This window comes from Haplochromis burtoni, unplaced genomic scaffold (genome assembly GCF_018398535.1).
Source record: "Haplochromis burtoni strain Fernald_Lab_line unplaced genomic scaffold, NCSU_Asbu1 Contig_124, whole genome shotgun sequence".
Taxonomy (NCBI): Eukaryota; Metazoa; Chordata; class Actinopteri; order Cichliformes; family Cichlidae; genus Haplochromis; species Haplochromis burtoni.
In genome coordinates this window covers 1,159,693-1,175,404 of record NW_024582485.1, presented here as the reverse complement: position 1 = coordinate 1,175,404, position 15,712 = coordinate 1,159,693, and positions in this window count along the sequence as shown.

Below are 15,712 nucleotides of genomic sequence, written 5' to 3'. Positions count from 1 at the left end.
TAACCATTATCAGGATATTTATTTACATCAAAGGCAAACCCACATGTGAAAAACTAAATCATTAATCAATTAATCATATAAAACACATTTCTATCGGCTCCAAAATATCACCAATTTTTTACCTGTTTCAAAGCAAATAATCAAAACCTGGAACAATTTTAAACACAGTAAGCAAAAAGGATTATTGTGTATGCATATGTGGTACATAACAAGATCATATTACTTACCATATTCATGCTATTTAAGTGAGACACATGCACATGCATTGTTTGTGACCATCTCCAGTCAAGTAGGTAACTGTACAGAAATGTGTTTCCTCACACTGTAGGACGATAAATAAATAAATAAAACCTCTGACATCCACAATGACAATCAGAACAGGAACTCATATCCTCTGTGTGTGCACACGTGTGTGGGTGTTTGTATGTGTGTGTGTGTATTTGCTGATGAGAAGGGACTGTCCTATTGCACCTGGAAATTACATGGACTGCTATGCGTGCCTGTGATGACAAACAGTTCACTTGTGAGTCATATGACAACATAAAGTATCTATTTAGTGGTTTCACCGTGCTGATTGAAAAGTCATCATAGTCATCATAATCTGATTCCAGTCTGTTCTATTTTTAGATCCTCTTATGATAGCAGAATTTAGATTTCTCTTTTTTCTATTTTGGTTTTACTTAGTGAGGTACTTACATACTGAGGTACATCATTGGTACTGTATATATTTTGACTTTTTAAAAATCATTCCTTCAAAATAACCAAACAATTTTGAGGAGTACTCTAAACTAGGTGGTGGATAGAAATCACAGTCAGATGTTGTAGGTGGGCTGCTGTGCTCAGAGTACAGCTCTTTCTTTTGAACTTTTGGTCAGAGAATTATTTATAAATTGCTCTAAGGTTCATACAGTCCTGATGCTTTACCATAATGAATCAAGCTACATGTCTGTGATATCTAAAAACTTCATTTCTAAGTCTGCATTCTGTATTTATAGTGGTGATTTAACAAAAGTTGCAGACACTGATCGTGACATATGGAAAAAACAAACGGAGAATGTAACATTACTTGTGGAGTGAGATGATAAAATGAATATAACACAAAAAATGGGATTTATAATAAATCTTTAAAAAACATAGAGATATTAATAAATGCTGCATATGTGATGATATATGTAGAATGTTTCTTCAGACTGGCCCACCTGTTAAGGAGGGTATCTATCTATCTATCTATCTATCTATCTATCTATCTATCTTCTATCTATCTATTCTATATATATGATCGTCAATTATTATATATATATATATATATATATATATATATCTATCTATATATTTATATATATATATTTATATCTTTATCTAATATCGTTGTGTTTGGTTGTTGTTCCAAGAATCATCATATGAAATGTTGCTTCCAGGATCAACATTGCAAGTGACCACAACTGTATATATATATATATATATATATATATATTACTGTAAATCTTATGAATTATATAATATATATATATATTACACATGTGAAAACCCCTTTAAAAAACAGAATTAACAGAGAGTGCTGTTGTCTCTTTAAAGACCAACACCAACACAACACACTACATATGTGAAATTAATCCAAATATTTTGTGCATTAAAAAATATTTACGTTAAACTTGTTTTGCAGGGCAAGTTTCCTTCATTATTTTTCAGATCAAGCTCAATTTTTCTCATGCAAATAAAGATCTCACCAATCAGACTACTGAATTTAGCAACAAGTGCGTTCATACCTCATAATGCTCCTTCTGCCAATAAAAACTCAAACCTCCCCTCTGACATCCTGAAGATGGACAGATGTGAAATCCTCCCTGCTTCTGCCTTACCTTAAGAATTGGCAGAAAAAAATCCCAGTTTTAGTCAGTTGGTTGGTAGTGCATTTTTTCACAAAATCAGAATGTTTTCAATGTTTATATACGTTACTCAAAAAAATTCACGTCTGAAAATAGTGTCACTTTTTCTCAACGCACTCAGTGTATGAAGGATTTACGTTGGCAGGTGTGTATGCTTTAACTGTGAGTGTGTTCATAATGTCACAGCAATGAATTACGCCTGCCTGTACTGTGTTGTATGTCAGTGTGTGTCCTTGAAGGTAGATGAGTTGTGAGAAAAAGGGGGGTTTTCAGCCCAAACCTGATCAGGGCTGGCAACCTTTAAATCACCCCACACTTTTGGCCCTGGGGTCACGGAAAAATCTGGGATGGCAGATTAGATGAAAACCCACTCTCTCTATCCATCTCTCTTTATCAGTGTCTGATTAGGCACTGACAGAACAGTGAAGGAGATGGATAAATGAGGAGAATAAAACCGTTGGGAGGTGGATGGAAAAATCAGGATAAAAAAGGACAAATCAGTGAGAGTAAGAAAAGACGGAAGGAGAAAATTAAAGGAGAGAGGGATGAGAAGAGAACACTGACATCCTAAGGCAAGAAGGCAGAAAGAAAAGGTGAAAGGAGGATTGAGAAAGAGAAAAGGGAGAAAAGAGTAAATAAAAAAGAGGGATTGTGTAACTATGACAGGAGCTCGGCAAATGAAAAGGATCAAGTTGTTGAGAAAAAAGTGGAAGACTGATTACACCCATAAAATAAATAATAGCTGCTCGCTGGCACACACACACACACACACACACACACACACACACACACACACACACACACACACACACACACACACGGTATGAAATATTGTTTTCAAAAGCCGCAAAACCTTAATCATTTAACATGTGACAGGACATGTTATTTCATTCCTGTGTGTCAGTATTTGCCAAAATGTATTGCTTTTATTTCTTTGTGCATGCAAATGGATCACACAACCTGATCAAGTGAAAGCAGTGCTGTTGTATCTGCAGCATTTTCCACTGGCTGAAATGTTCCATATTTCCTATGAAAAGGAGAACATTTATATTAAACTTAGATCAAACCACACCAAAAGTTGCATTTGGATCCAAGTTGTCAAGCTTCAATGCCTTGAACCAGATTTTTTGTTGGGTACCTGTGTTCCAATCCTTTGGGTAAATTTAGATCAATGGCCAAGATGTGAAACCATTAGGGTATAATTTGTATTCCAGTAGGAATCTCAAATTCTTGACTAAAGAAAACAATACCTGTACCATGTCCCTTAAATGGCTCTTTTGAATTAGCTTCCAAGCACAATGAATAAATATAAATGTATGTGTCACTGTTGCATGCATATATATTCTGTTTATAAACAACTGACTGAGTACAGTGGTAAAATAAGGATATTCAAAATAACAAGGTAAATTAACCATACATGATTTTCTGTACAGTACAGAGATATCTGGACCAGAGTAGTGGACCAAGTAGCATTCAACATATTTATTTATTTGTTTGCTAAAGAAATACATATCAAATATCAAATAATTTCAGACTAACTGCTATGAAATAAAACTCAGTCCTGATTTTTAGCTAGTGGAACATCCAATAGATCTACATTTCCGATACAGAAAAAGATTTTCGGCTTTCTACTTTCTTGTTTTCTCGACTCTCAGTTCTCCTGTTGGTGGCCTGTTTATATCTTTACTCCATTAGTTTCCAGGTGTGGCTATCAGGGAAAGCCCTGTTCATGCCACTAACCTGTGGTTCTCGATATCAGCTGTCAGACTGACTGACTCACTCACTCGATGCATGTCTGGTTATTAATGACTCACATTCAGTATACACATAGCGGCACCCACGCACCGGGAAATTTGCTAACTGCGGTATGGTGAAGGACAGACAAACACACAAACAAACACTCTAATATGCATGAACACATACACATGCACACTTTCGTGTACACACACACCTTACTGACTTATGCTAATTTCCTAAAGACCTACTTGACTCTCAGCCTTACTTGTCCAAATTTAACCTAGAATACACATTACCATAATGTGACTGTGTAAATGAATTTAGGTCTGCACAACCCAAGTAGTACCTGGACCACACATACACATACACACACACAAATTGAGGACATTCCCGTGTGTAGGTGACTCAGCGTCTGTGAGCGATAGACACAGACTGAGGAATGTAAACAGCAGTGATTGCTGGTTCAAATCCCTTCAGAAAGCAAGAGAACATGTTGTGGCTCTGGCTGCATGAACAAGACTGAAACCAGTTGCTGTTTACACTTTATTTACTCTTGGATGCTTTTGAGCATCATCGCACACTTTGACACCACCCTAATGCATTCTTTTGTAGCTGGGATCAGTGAGTAAGTTTCTAAAAGACAGTTGAGAAATTAAGTCTGGTTCACAAAAACAAGCAATCATGTCTTTGACAACTTCCTTAACAGCTTCCTAGGAAGTTTCATGGTCATAATAAGCACATTATATAGTTTCGGAGGCAGTACTCATATCATGATCCTGTACAAAAAAAAGAGAAAGAAATTATGTAATTTGCCTTAAACATGAAGTAAAATGTGTCAATTTCCCCAAAGGCTTCACTGAAATATATTAAAATTGGACTTGATATGATAATAATGATCCATCTCAATATTTTGGACAACATAAAACTACATATTTCTTACATTAAATGCTTGCGGTGCAGCAGCTGACTCCAACTGTACCAAATAAACACAAAAGTAGAGGTAAAAAGATGAAAGAGTAGTCAACTTACATTGTACATGTGGACTGGCCTTCACATTTCTGTGAATGTAAATCTGCAGCATGTAACTCCAATAAATGGCATTTATTACATTTACATCATTTTACAAACAGCATTTATAAGTGAGCCACAAGTTGGTAAAAAAAATACAATAAAAATAACACTAGCACACAGAAAGAAAGTATTATTGTATATACATATATATACATACTATTTTAAGTGAGGTGACATTAACATACATAACACAGTAGCTGATAGCCTCTCTAGTGAGCTGATAGCCTCTCTGGTGCTCATAACACTGGAAGTAATGGGACTTATCTTAAGTGTTAGAATAGGCTGTTCCTACTGTAGTTGTTGTCATGCATGTGGAGGTGACATTAAAGTTAATTGTTCTTTCCACTTCCTGTGTGTTCATGCTCAAACAGTTGTATGGACATGTGTGTGCTCCCGTTCATTCATTCACTTGTTCATTCCCATCTGTACTGCTGCTGCTGCAGGTGCATTATTCAGGTCAGACCTTCATTCATAAAAACAGGCTGGGGGAGAAAAACAAAAGGAAGGATGTTGCACTTCAGCGCAGAAAAGAATGGACGCATTGTGTCGTCGCAATGCCACATCCACCACACATTTCTCACACTTTTCATTTTAATGTGGACTTGACGCTCAAGTTCACAATGTTGGGAAATAATGACTCTCTTTATTTCCACACTGCACATAGTTTTTTTTTTGGAAGGAGACAAATCCCAGGCCACAGCAGTTTTCACTCTCATTCACTAACCAATCTTTGTTGCAGTTTTGTTTTTAACTGTTAGTCAGCGGTTTTCCACCAGGTGTCCAGAAATACATTTAGGTAATAAACCTATCTATGGTGTGAAAAAGTATATTGTAAAAATAAACTACTAAAATATACTGACTTCACTGCAATTTCCAAAATTTTCAAAGCCATCCGAAAGCGAGATTGGATCCTTTGGTGTTTCAGTTATGGCCTACAGGTTGTATCCTTAACACCAGAGGGTTAAATCTAATTTTTTTTACTGTACTTGTGCCATTTTCTCATTCTAGAGCACAAAATATGTAAAGTACACATTCCCTCCCATCTCAATGGACCTAGTTCTGATAACATCCCCTGTTGCTGGTCCTAAAACCCTCACAATGCTCTGTTCATTCACACCCCAACCTACTGAAGAAAGACATATTTATATTGTAGCAAGCCCTCTGAAAGGCTTACAGGTAAACAGCTGGACTTCAGCGCTGAAACATTTTGAAAATGACTCCACATTGAGCCACAGAGAGGCTGTGACTGACTCAGACAAACAAAATTGTAACAGTTACCTAATATCACCAAGTATATTCATTTTTGCCCCTCCTTTCTTTAGATATGACTCAAATATGTCCCAATCAGACTGTTTTCCTGATCCTAATAATTCCAACTCCCTTTCTCCACACCCTATGGACACTCATGACCACATCAGCCACCCTTTAACCCTAGCCTGAGTCACCTTGCCCAGTACCAACCAATGCTCTAGCCCCTGGCTCAGTGGCCTTGGCCTCTAGGATAACCAGTCCCGCAGCCACAGGCACTAGCTTAAGCTATTCTGAGTCAACAATACCCTTAAGGATTACTGTGTGATGAAACATTGGTTTGGAGAAGTATTAGTGTATTTGCCCCCTTTTCATTTTGATCCACAAGGATTGTTTTTTTTGAATAGTTTCAACTTGCTAATGTGAAGGCTGACTGATGTGCGGTCAGACTGCATTGAAAGCAATGCTCGGAATTAGCTAACTTGGGTTTTGTTGTCGCTAGGTTGAGAGCTATGGTGTCATTTCTTCTTAAGTGACTGATGAGCTGTGTCAAACACAAACACATTCACTGACTAACACAAACTCATACACACAAAAATGAAAGAACTCTTGGATAATTACAGGAGCAGTACTTTTGAATCACACATGAGTTGCCGCACTTAAAAATATTTACTGTTGTCTTTTTTTATTCAGAATTTCTATATTTAGAAATTGTGGGATATTTATACTTAGAGCTTTTTGTATCTATTAGAGCAATTGTGGTATGTTTTGTAAAATATCAAAATTTGTAATTTTATTTTTTAATTTAGTTTATGTAGTTACTGTTTTTATTGTCTTGGAGCCACTGTGGACACATAATTTCCTCAGGGATTAATAAAATATTCTAATTCTGATGATTCTAAATGAAACTGGGTGCTGGTTTAGCTCAGTCAGTGGAGTGAGTGACTGTATGCACAGGTTTGAGCCTTACCAATGGCCCTTTGCTGTGTATCCCCCCCTCAATCTCTCCACTCAACCTCAACCATGCAATAAAATGATTAAAAAAAGCCCCCAAATTTTTTAAAAAAGAGATAAATATTATATATTAAATACATTTATCTAGATATATACTAGATTTATAGATATGCAATAGATTTCTTATTAAGCTTATGTTTTCATAGTAGTCAGGTAATAGTCGTGTTAAATGCTGCTAATGATAGAATGCAAATTTTTAGATTTTTCAAAAATCTAAAAGAATTTAGAAATCAGAGTCACAGTCAATACTTGTTTGCATAGGTATTTGCCTATATAGAGCAGCACACAGCTCTGTGTGGATAACACCAAGCAAATGCTGACCTTTTGGAGAGTGGGCTGAAACAGGGAAGGGAGTGGCAGTGGAGTTTGCTATGACCAGAAAGACAGCCAAAGGACCCAAAAGACATGAAAAAATACAGCGTGAGAATCACAAAGTGGACACTTTTCATTGTTTTTAACATTTAGCATCACTTCAGTTCTTTGTAAGTTATAATTTCACTCTTCATCAACAAGCAACAGTAGTCTACAGAGATGTTATTTGTGAGGCTGCCCTCTGGTTAACATGAACAGCTACAACATGTAGATCACAGTGTGCAAAGCAGTCAGTAGGCTGTGCGTAGGACCACCATATAACCATGTGCAGTGATCAATACTGTAGACCACAATAAGATTAGAGCTAAGATTAGAGCGTGTTGTAGTTGGGGCTTCTTCTTCACATGCTAAGGGTAATTATGGAGCTCCAAAGGGTTCTGTGCTCTATATATGGTTTTGTCCCTTAGGCACCTTAGAAACACGATGTCTAACCAGATACATACTCTGGATGGCATTACCTTGCGCCTTCAGTAACGATGTGAGGAATCTTGGAGTCAATTTTGACCAGGATATGTTCTTCAAAATGCATATTAAACAAATATATTGGACTGCTTTCTAACAATTTTGCAATATTTCTAAAATTAGAAACTTGCTGTCTCAGAGTAATGCTGCAAAACTAGTTCATGCATTTATCACTTCTAGGCTAGACTACTGTAATTAGCCATTATCAGGATTTCCTAAAAGCTCCCCGAAAAGCCTTCATTTCATTAAAAATGCTGCATTGAGAGAAATGACTGGGACTACAAAGACAGCAAATTTCGCCCATACTGGCTTCTCTTCATTGGCTGCCTGTTAAAATCGCTGAATCAAATTTAAAATCCTTCTCTTCAAATGCAAGCTCTTGAATAATCAGGCCTCATCTTATCTTTAATACCTTATAGTACCTTATCACCCCAATAGAGCTCTTTAATCTCTGACTGCTGCCTTACTTTGGGGGTCTTACGATATTTAAAACAAGAGTGGGAGGCAGAGACTTCAGCCTCTTCATGCCCCTCTTCTGTGGAACCAGCTCCCAGTTGCGATTTGGGAAACAGCCACCCATTTTTTTTTTTAAATTAAATTTGCACTTTCCTTTTTGATAAAGCATATATTTATAGCTAGATCGAATGATCCTGAACTCTCCCTTAGTTATGCTGCAGTAGGCGTGCTGGGGGCTTCCCATGATGAATTAATTGTTTCTTCTTTACCCACATCTTCTCACTTTCCTTGTGCTTATACACCACTTTGCATTCAGTCATTAGTTCCACTGGGTTGACACAGATGGCTGCCGCTTTCTCAGCTTGGTTCTGCCAGAGGTCTCTTCCTGTTAAAAGGGAGTTTTTCCTTCCCATTGTCACAGGGGGTCATTTGATTGTTGGGATCTTGAGGTGCTCGATATTGTTGTTTGATTTGACACTATATTAATAAAACTGAAAAGAATTTAACCAAAACGAATGAATGAATTCAATCAAAATAAGTTGATGATGATTAATGACTGAATATATGTGATGACTGTGTAACTTTTTTGGGATCACTCATTTTTTCAACGATTTGGAACAATTTATTTGAATGACAAAAGCATTACAATCGTAAGATTGCTTCTTAAATTGAAATGTAAAAACTTGCAGAAAGAATTAACTAAGAATAGATCAAACAAGAATACAAACCAATGCATTGAAGGATATAAACACACACATGCACACACACACACAGCAGATCTGTGGTAATGATATAGCATTTGGTTGACGGTATCAGCTCTGTCCAGCCATCCTCCTCTATTGAGAGATTTGACTCAGACTCACTGTGTGTGTGTGTTAGTGTATGTGTGTGTGTGTGTGTGTGTGTGTGTGTGTGTGTGTGTGTGTGTGTGTGTGTGTGTGTGCGCGCCCTTGCACTGTCTTTCAGAGAACCCGTTAGAACTTCAGATCTTTTGAGTGATGACATTTTTAGAAAGTGATGACATTTCGTCCAGTCCTAACTTCTTCAAAGGGCTGTTTGAGGTTTGGTTGAGAAGACTTGGTTATAGGGTTACGGTTTAGATTTAGGTTTAAGGTTAAGGGCTATGATGTGTTTTGTCAATGAGAGTCTCCACAACTGCAGAGGTACAAATGCGCTGCCAAGTGTATGTGTGTGTGTGTCTGTGTGGGGGTGCAGGATGTCTGAATTTTCCTTTTTCCTTTTTGCTTTGAAGTTTCAGCAAAATCATCCCACTTCTCTGCTGCACCAACACACACAAACACAAACATGCAGATGTTGTGAACATAGTCATTCATCAGGACGATCAAAAGACACAAGCACACACGCTCACACATGTACATCCACACATGCACAAAATTCATCCATCACACCGTAGAAAGCACACACAGACACACAACAAAATCTGCGTGTGTGTCTCTAATACAAAGGCCTATAAATAACATGAGAAGATGAGACACACTACATTTCTGTTGTGGTTTCATGTTTTGTCGCTGGAGGATCCTGCAGACACACAAACATCCCCAAAAGTAATTACTGACTCCATGGACAATGTTGACTGATGAACCCCCCCCCCCCCCCCCCCCCCCTACACACACACGCACACACACTTGTGCAAATCGCAGGCCTAAGAGTGGATGAAAAAATTTCTAACGTTACGTGAATGTCAACTTAAAAAAAATCCTCGAAGTTAGTTAATACTTGTAGAGTTAATTTTGGTGTCCATCAGTTAAATTACACACAACGCATGCAAGTTTTTCTTGACATGTTATCTTAATTTTACTTTCCCAGGAGAACTGGACATGCTCAAGATGATTATACTTATCACTAATTCACAAAAATCTTTACTATCAATTTCAAAAACATTAATGTAAAAAAGTAAATCTAACACAATAGCATATACTGTTATGGTGAGAACTTAAACTTCTTCAAGCTTCTTCAGCTTAAACAGTTTCATATTTTGATAATCTGAAGGAACAAGGCCAAAGCTGTGTTAGTCCGCAGAGGTATGAGGGACAGAAATTCATGCAGGTGTACACGTGCAACCTAAAATTTGAGACCACACAGGGAGCACATTAAACACACCAACTGCCGCTTTCACCAAATCATATCGGTCTGCTAACACATCATCACATCAGCCTGGAAGGGGATGACTGATCTTAACGTAGGAGAGAGTGTCGATGGGATACAATGACCTGAGAAAGAGGGGGTTCTTTGTTTATATAGGTAAACAGGAAACACACATGCACTCGCACACAATGAAAGAAAAAATGAATTCCTTTGATTGTTAAGGGCTTGTGAGAAAAGCTGGCTTTAGAGCTTCGAGCTTTACGTGTCTGTGCTGGTATTGTTGCAATTAAGCACCTGCTGCTGTAAGTTATTAAGATGTAGTTTGTGTTTTGATAGTTTGATATTTGCGAACACAGAGACACATGAGCTACAAAGAGGAATGTATTTATATGTAGGGATGTGCATTTAATGTGTGTGTGTGTGAGGGGGCGAGAGAGAGTGTGTGTGCTCTGAGAATAGCTCCAAGCAGGAAGTCTAAATCTAGCCTGGACCAGGAAGAAAAGTGTGTGAGAGGAACAAACAAATGTGGATACCCTACTCCCGACCCCCCATCTATGCTGCAGCAACACACCCACACAGACACAACCACACACACCCACACACACACACCCACACACACACACACACACACACACACACACACACACAAACAGTTATTAGTTTATTACATAAAGTAATATCAATAACCTAATAATGTAGAATGGAAAGATTTTTGTGATGAACATTTGTACATGTACGACAACTGTCACCAGATTGGATCTCCACAAAACGGGTAATACCTGGACCATGAATGAAACATAGTGAAACATGAAAAAGTCCAAGACAAGTTCATGGAATTTAGTGCTTGAGATCTTTGGATTTCTCAAGGTCAGTTGGAGATTTTGGGGGACTTTCCCTTTGTCCAACATCTGTGTTTTTTAGACTGATCAAGACGAAGCATATTTGCATAAAAAATCAAAAGAAAGTTGCAGTGGAATGGCATGTGAATTTAAACCCAAAATTTCAGGTTCATGTTTGTTCTGGCATTTAAAATAACTGGGGAGTTCTGACATCAGTTACTACAGTCAGTGTGTGTGTTATTAAGTGCACCAGCCTGATTTAGCCTCGTAGTTGTTTGATTTGTAAATAAATTTGGAAAAACACATATCTGTAAATGGCCTGTATTTGTATAAGCGCTTTACTAGTCCCTAAGGACCTCAAAGCGCTTTACACATCCAGTCATCCACCCATTCACACACTGGTGATGGTAAGCTACATTGTAGCCACAGCCACCCTGGGGCGCACTGACAGAGGCGAGGCTGCCGGACACTGGCGCCACCGGGCCCTCTGACCACCACCAGTAGGCAACGGGTGAAGTGTCTTGCCCAAGGACACAACGACCGAGACTGTCCAAGCCGGGGCTCGAACCGGCAACCTTCCAATTACAAGGCGAACTCCCAACTCTTGAGCCACGATCGCCCCATCTGTATCTGTAACACTAGCCTGATATTTTTAAAAATTGTGTATGCAACTAAGCTTAATCCAAACACACACACATTCACACACACACATGCACACACAGGAGGAAGTAGGATTCAATTTTTCCCTGAGGAAGCCTGCATGTGTGTATGAGACAGGTTCTCAGGCTGGCCGGTACTTCCTCCTTCTCCTCCTCCTCCACCTCTTCTTCTTCTTTTGTCGTTTGTTCCACCTCCAGCTGGACCCCAGACAGGAAACAGATGCTGTCCCCCTCTCTTCCTTCTTTCTCCCTTTTCTCTTCCTCCTCTTTTAATCTCTCTTCCTCACTTTTTCTATCGTCCGTTTTTGTTACTTTTTTCCTAGCCATTATTTATTCTCTCTCCATTTCAAAATCCCTACATATTTTTCCCCATTTTTATTATATGTTGTCTCACACTCCTTTCACTCCTTTCCTCCATTTCTTCTATACTGCGTCTTGTTTTTCCTCTTTTCCTCCTCTTTCCCTTCCTCTAACTCTTTCCTTTCCTCATCCATTTCTCCTTTTAGCACTTTTCCCCAATTTTTCTGATCTGTTTGGTAATTTACACTTTTCACGCTAAAAATTGAGATTTAATTCAGTGCTATAAATCTATAGCATTAAATAAATGTACTGAAAATGAACCAATAAAACAAATAAAGTAAATTTAAAATACTTTATGATTTTGTATATGAGTCTTTGTGTGTGTTTGAGTGAGTATAGGGAGACAATGAGAGGTTTTGTGTTTGTAACTGTGTGTCACCACCTAGTGTTCATTCTGTGTCTGCTCTGTTCAAAATATGAATTTTCCCTTTCAGAAATTTTGGATTATTTATAACATACCATCAAAGCAGTATCTTTCCAACAAACCATGCTTGTGAGCCAATATCTGTCATATCAGGACTGTGCAATGATAAAAAAAGAAAGAGATGAATGAATGCAGTTGTTCTTGATGACTTTATTGCAGCGCAATAGTGTAACCAAAAGTGAACATAGTTTAAGAAGATTCTTTCCTGGCCCTCTTTTTCTCTATCTATGTGCTGATCTTGTCATCTAAATGAACACACTTTTATATTTATACACATTTCTGGCAAATCTCGTGATATCACTTGGTTGAGCATGCAAAAAGAATATGATATGAATAGCATGCTTACACAATTCAGTTTTAATTAGTGTAAAATAAGATATTACTTTTTTAAAATTTTAGAATCTACTAATATGCTTGAGTTAGTTTATTCATGCACGCAAATATGTAAAACATTAATCTCTTGTTTCTCTCTTTTAGAGAGTGGATACATACACTACAGTTTCTCTACTTTGCCTTTAAGACAACATCATTAATAATAAAGATCCAGCTCAACATTTTTTCACATCTGTTCAAAAATGTGTTTATTTGAATAAACGCAACTTTCTTATTTTTATAGGCACAAAGGTCAGGCTCTCTACTGAGCTACGCTGAGGTCATACAACCTTTGTTTACAGACACAAGTTGCCTGAAGTGAACATAGAACACAGTGTTGTGAGATGTGGGGGGTGTCTTCTGGTTTTATGATGCCATGTTACCCTTCCAGTAAAACCAGTCCACTGTAACTGCTGTAACTTCAATCTGAATGAATCAGAGTTTCCAAGCATCCTGCTCAAATGAACCCCTCCCCTTCTCTCAAAAGCACACACAGTCATGCCCTCTCCTTAAGCACCACAGCAGTGAGAGGAAGTAGCCTGTGGCTCATGGCTGTGGTGAATTATCATCTAGTGGTGACCATACTCTGTGGGATATTCTGATGGGATTCTTCTCTGTTGGTACCTTCTTTAACTTTCCTCTACCTTAATTAATTTTCTTCCTGTTCTTCCTGCCTCCTTCCCTTCTTTTTCCAACTAGTTTTTTCCACTGCACAAACACAAAAATGCTGCATGCATCAAACAAACCCTAGTGAATGTTTGTCAGTGGATGTAGTGCAGTCAAATTAAAATGGACACTATTATTCCATCAAGTGAATTTTTTCAGCTTGTTTTGTTCATTTAAATTCCAGTTTGCTTTCATATTGCCTGCATATATATAATGCAATTTTAACTTTCTTCTTAACTTTATTTTCTTCGTGTATTTCACCTGATCTCATGGGTTAACTGCTGGTCAGGGGCTGATCACAGAACTCATACATCATGTCTTTATTTGGAGGAAGTCATTAGGTTTCTGTGTGGTGTCCCAGCCTTGACCCTGCTGAAGCTGCATTAAAATCCCAGACTTAGAGGTCAGGGCATGGGATCGTCAGACCATGCATCAGCCAATCACATATGATCTGGAAAGACATCCAGTACTTTCCAAGTTTTTCTGTGCATGTCTATGTGACTTTGTGTCTATACATGTCTTCTAGCGCTGTTGAATGTACATTTCAATTCCTTTAATTTTAAATATGTTTATATTGTCTATCCTGTAAAATAGTCAGATGTCTATTCATATTAATGTACAGAATTCACCTGCTTGCTGCTACTACTGCACATTCACCCAATGTATATATAATGTTCTTCCTCTACAGCCCCCCCAATTTTTGCACATGTCGAGGAGCGTGTCAGGCTACATTTCACTGTGTGTTATACTTGTATAACTATGCATGTGACAAATAAAGAACCTTGAACCTTGAAGTTTGGCAGCCAAATCTTGCATTTCATCTGGCTTAGATATTCAAGTATTTGCAGTAAGTTCCACCCCACAGTTACCAAAAATTACAGGACAGCCTGCTGAAGCACACTGAGTACATTCATTCAGTGACAGGAAAACCTTCCCAGGAAGCATTTATTCTTTCACTTTCACTGCCACAGTTCTGCTTGAATTGTGGGTAGTTCAATTCTAAGACTTTTAAAATGCTCTGCGTTCAGTTCATGATAACCTTTTATGGAAAGTTTGGCTGGGAACTGCTCAAGTCACATTTAAATCCTGTTCTTTACTAACAAGGAAAATGCCTGTTGAAAAACCTGCTGCACAAACACTGTACAAAAATACTGCAAATATTTTAAACTGGCCTTTGCCTATTATTCCTTTAAAGGTTCAGATTTCTTTGAGAAAATATTGGCTAGATAAATAACTAAATAACTGTGTGCTGAATGTGCTGAACGGTTTGTGTGTTGACAAGTTGCAAAATATACTCCTGATGATATATTCTGTCTAGACAGTCAACTAAATGTTCAACTTCTAAACTAAGCTGGTATAAAAAGATGGATGTAGCCACCATGACTTCACTCATCAGTTTTGGACATGTTGAAGCTTCAGTGTTAGTGTTTTATCTATACATGACTTTATATGAATGATGCAATGCCCTTTTATCATCTAATGCTGCCTGGCTACGTTAGCTGAAACACACACACATGCAAATAGGCTAATTAGTGCTAAATAACTGACTATTAAAATAGCAAAACTGAAGCAAAAACTAATTGGATGGTCTATCACACACAGCAAGTCTTAATATTAGCCATGTAATGGTGAGGAAGTCCAGTTAAGTTTTGCTTGAAGTAGTGGATGAAGCCTAGTTGCCTAAATGTTAGGACAACCTATGAATTAGTGCAGCCACATCCCTAAATCAGTTACATAGGGAATAAGGTACAAACAAAATTGGTCCAATGCAGAGTTGTTATAAAGAAGGAAGCTATCCACATAGGACAAAAGTGCATTTTGTACCCATCTGTAAATATATCTCCACTTATTCTTAATGCTTAACTCCAATCCAATCCAATCCAATTTTATTTATAAAGCACTTTAAAATACCCAGCACAGGAACAAAGTGCTGTACAGAAAGTAAGTTAAACAGCAAATTAAATAAATAAATCACATAAGACATAAAATTAAAATTAAAATTAAAACAGCCCTATGTTAAAACAAAACAAGATAAAACAG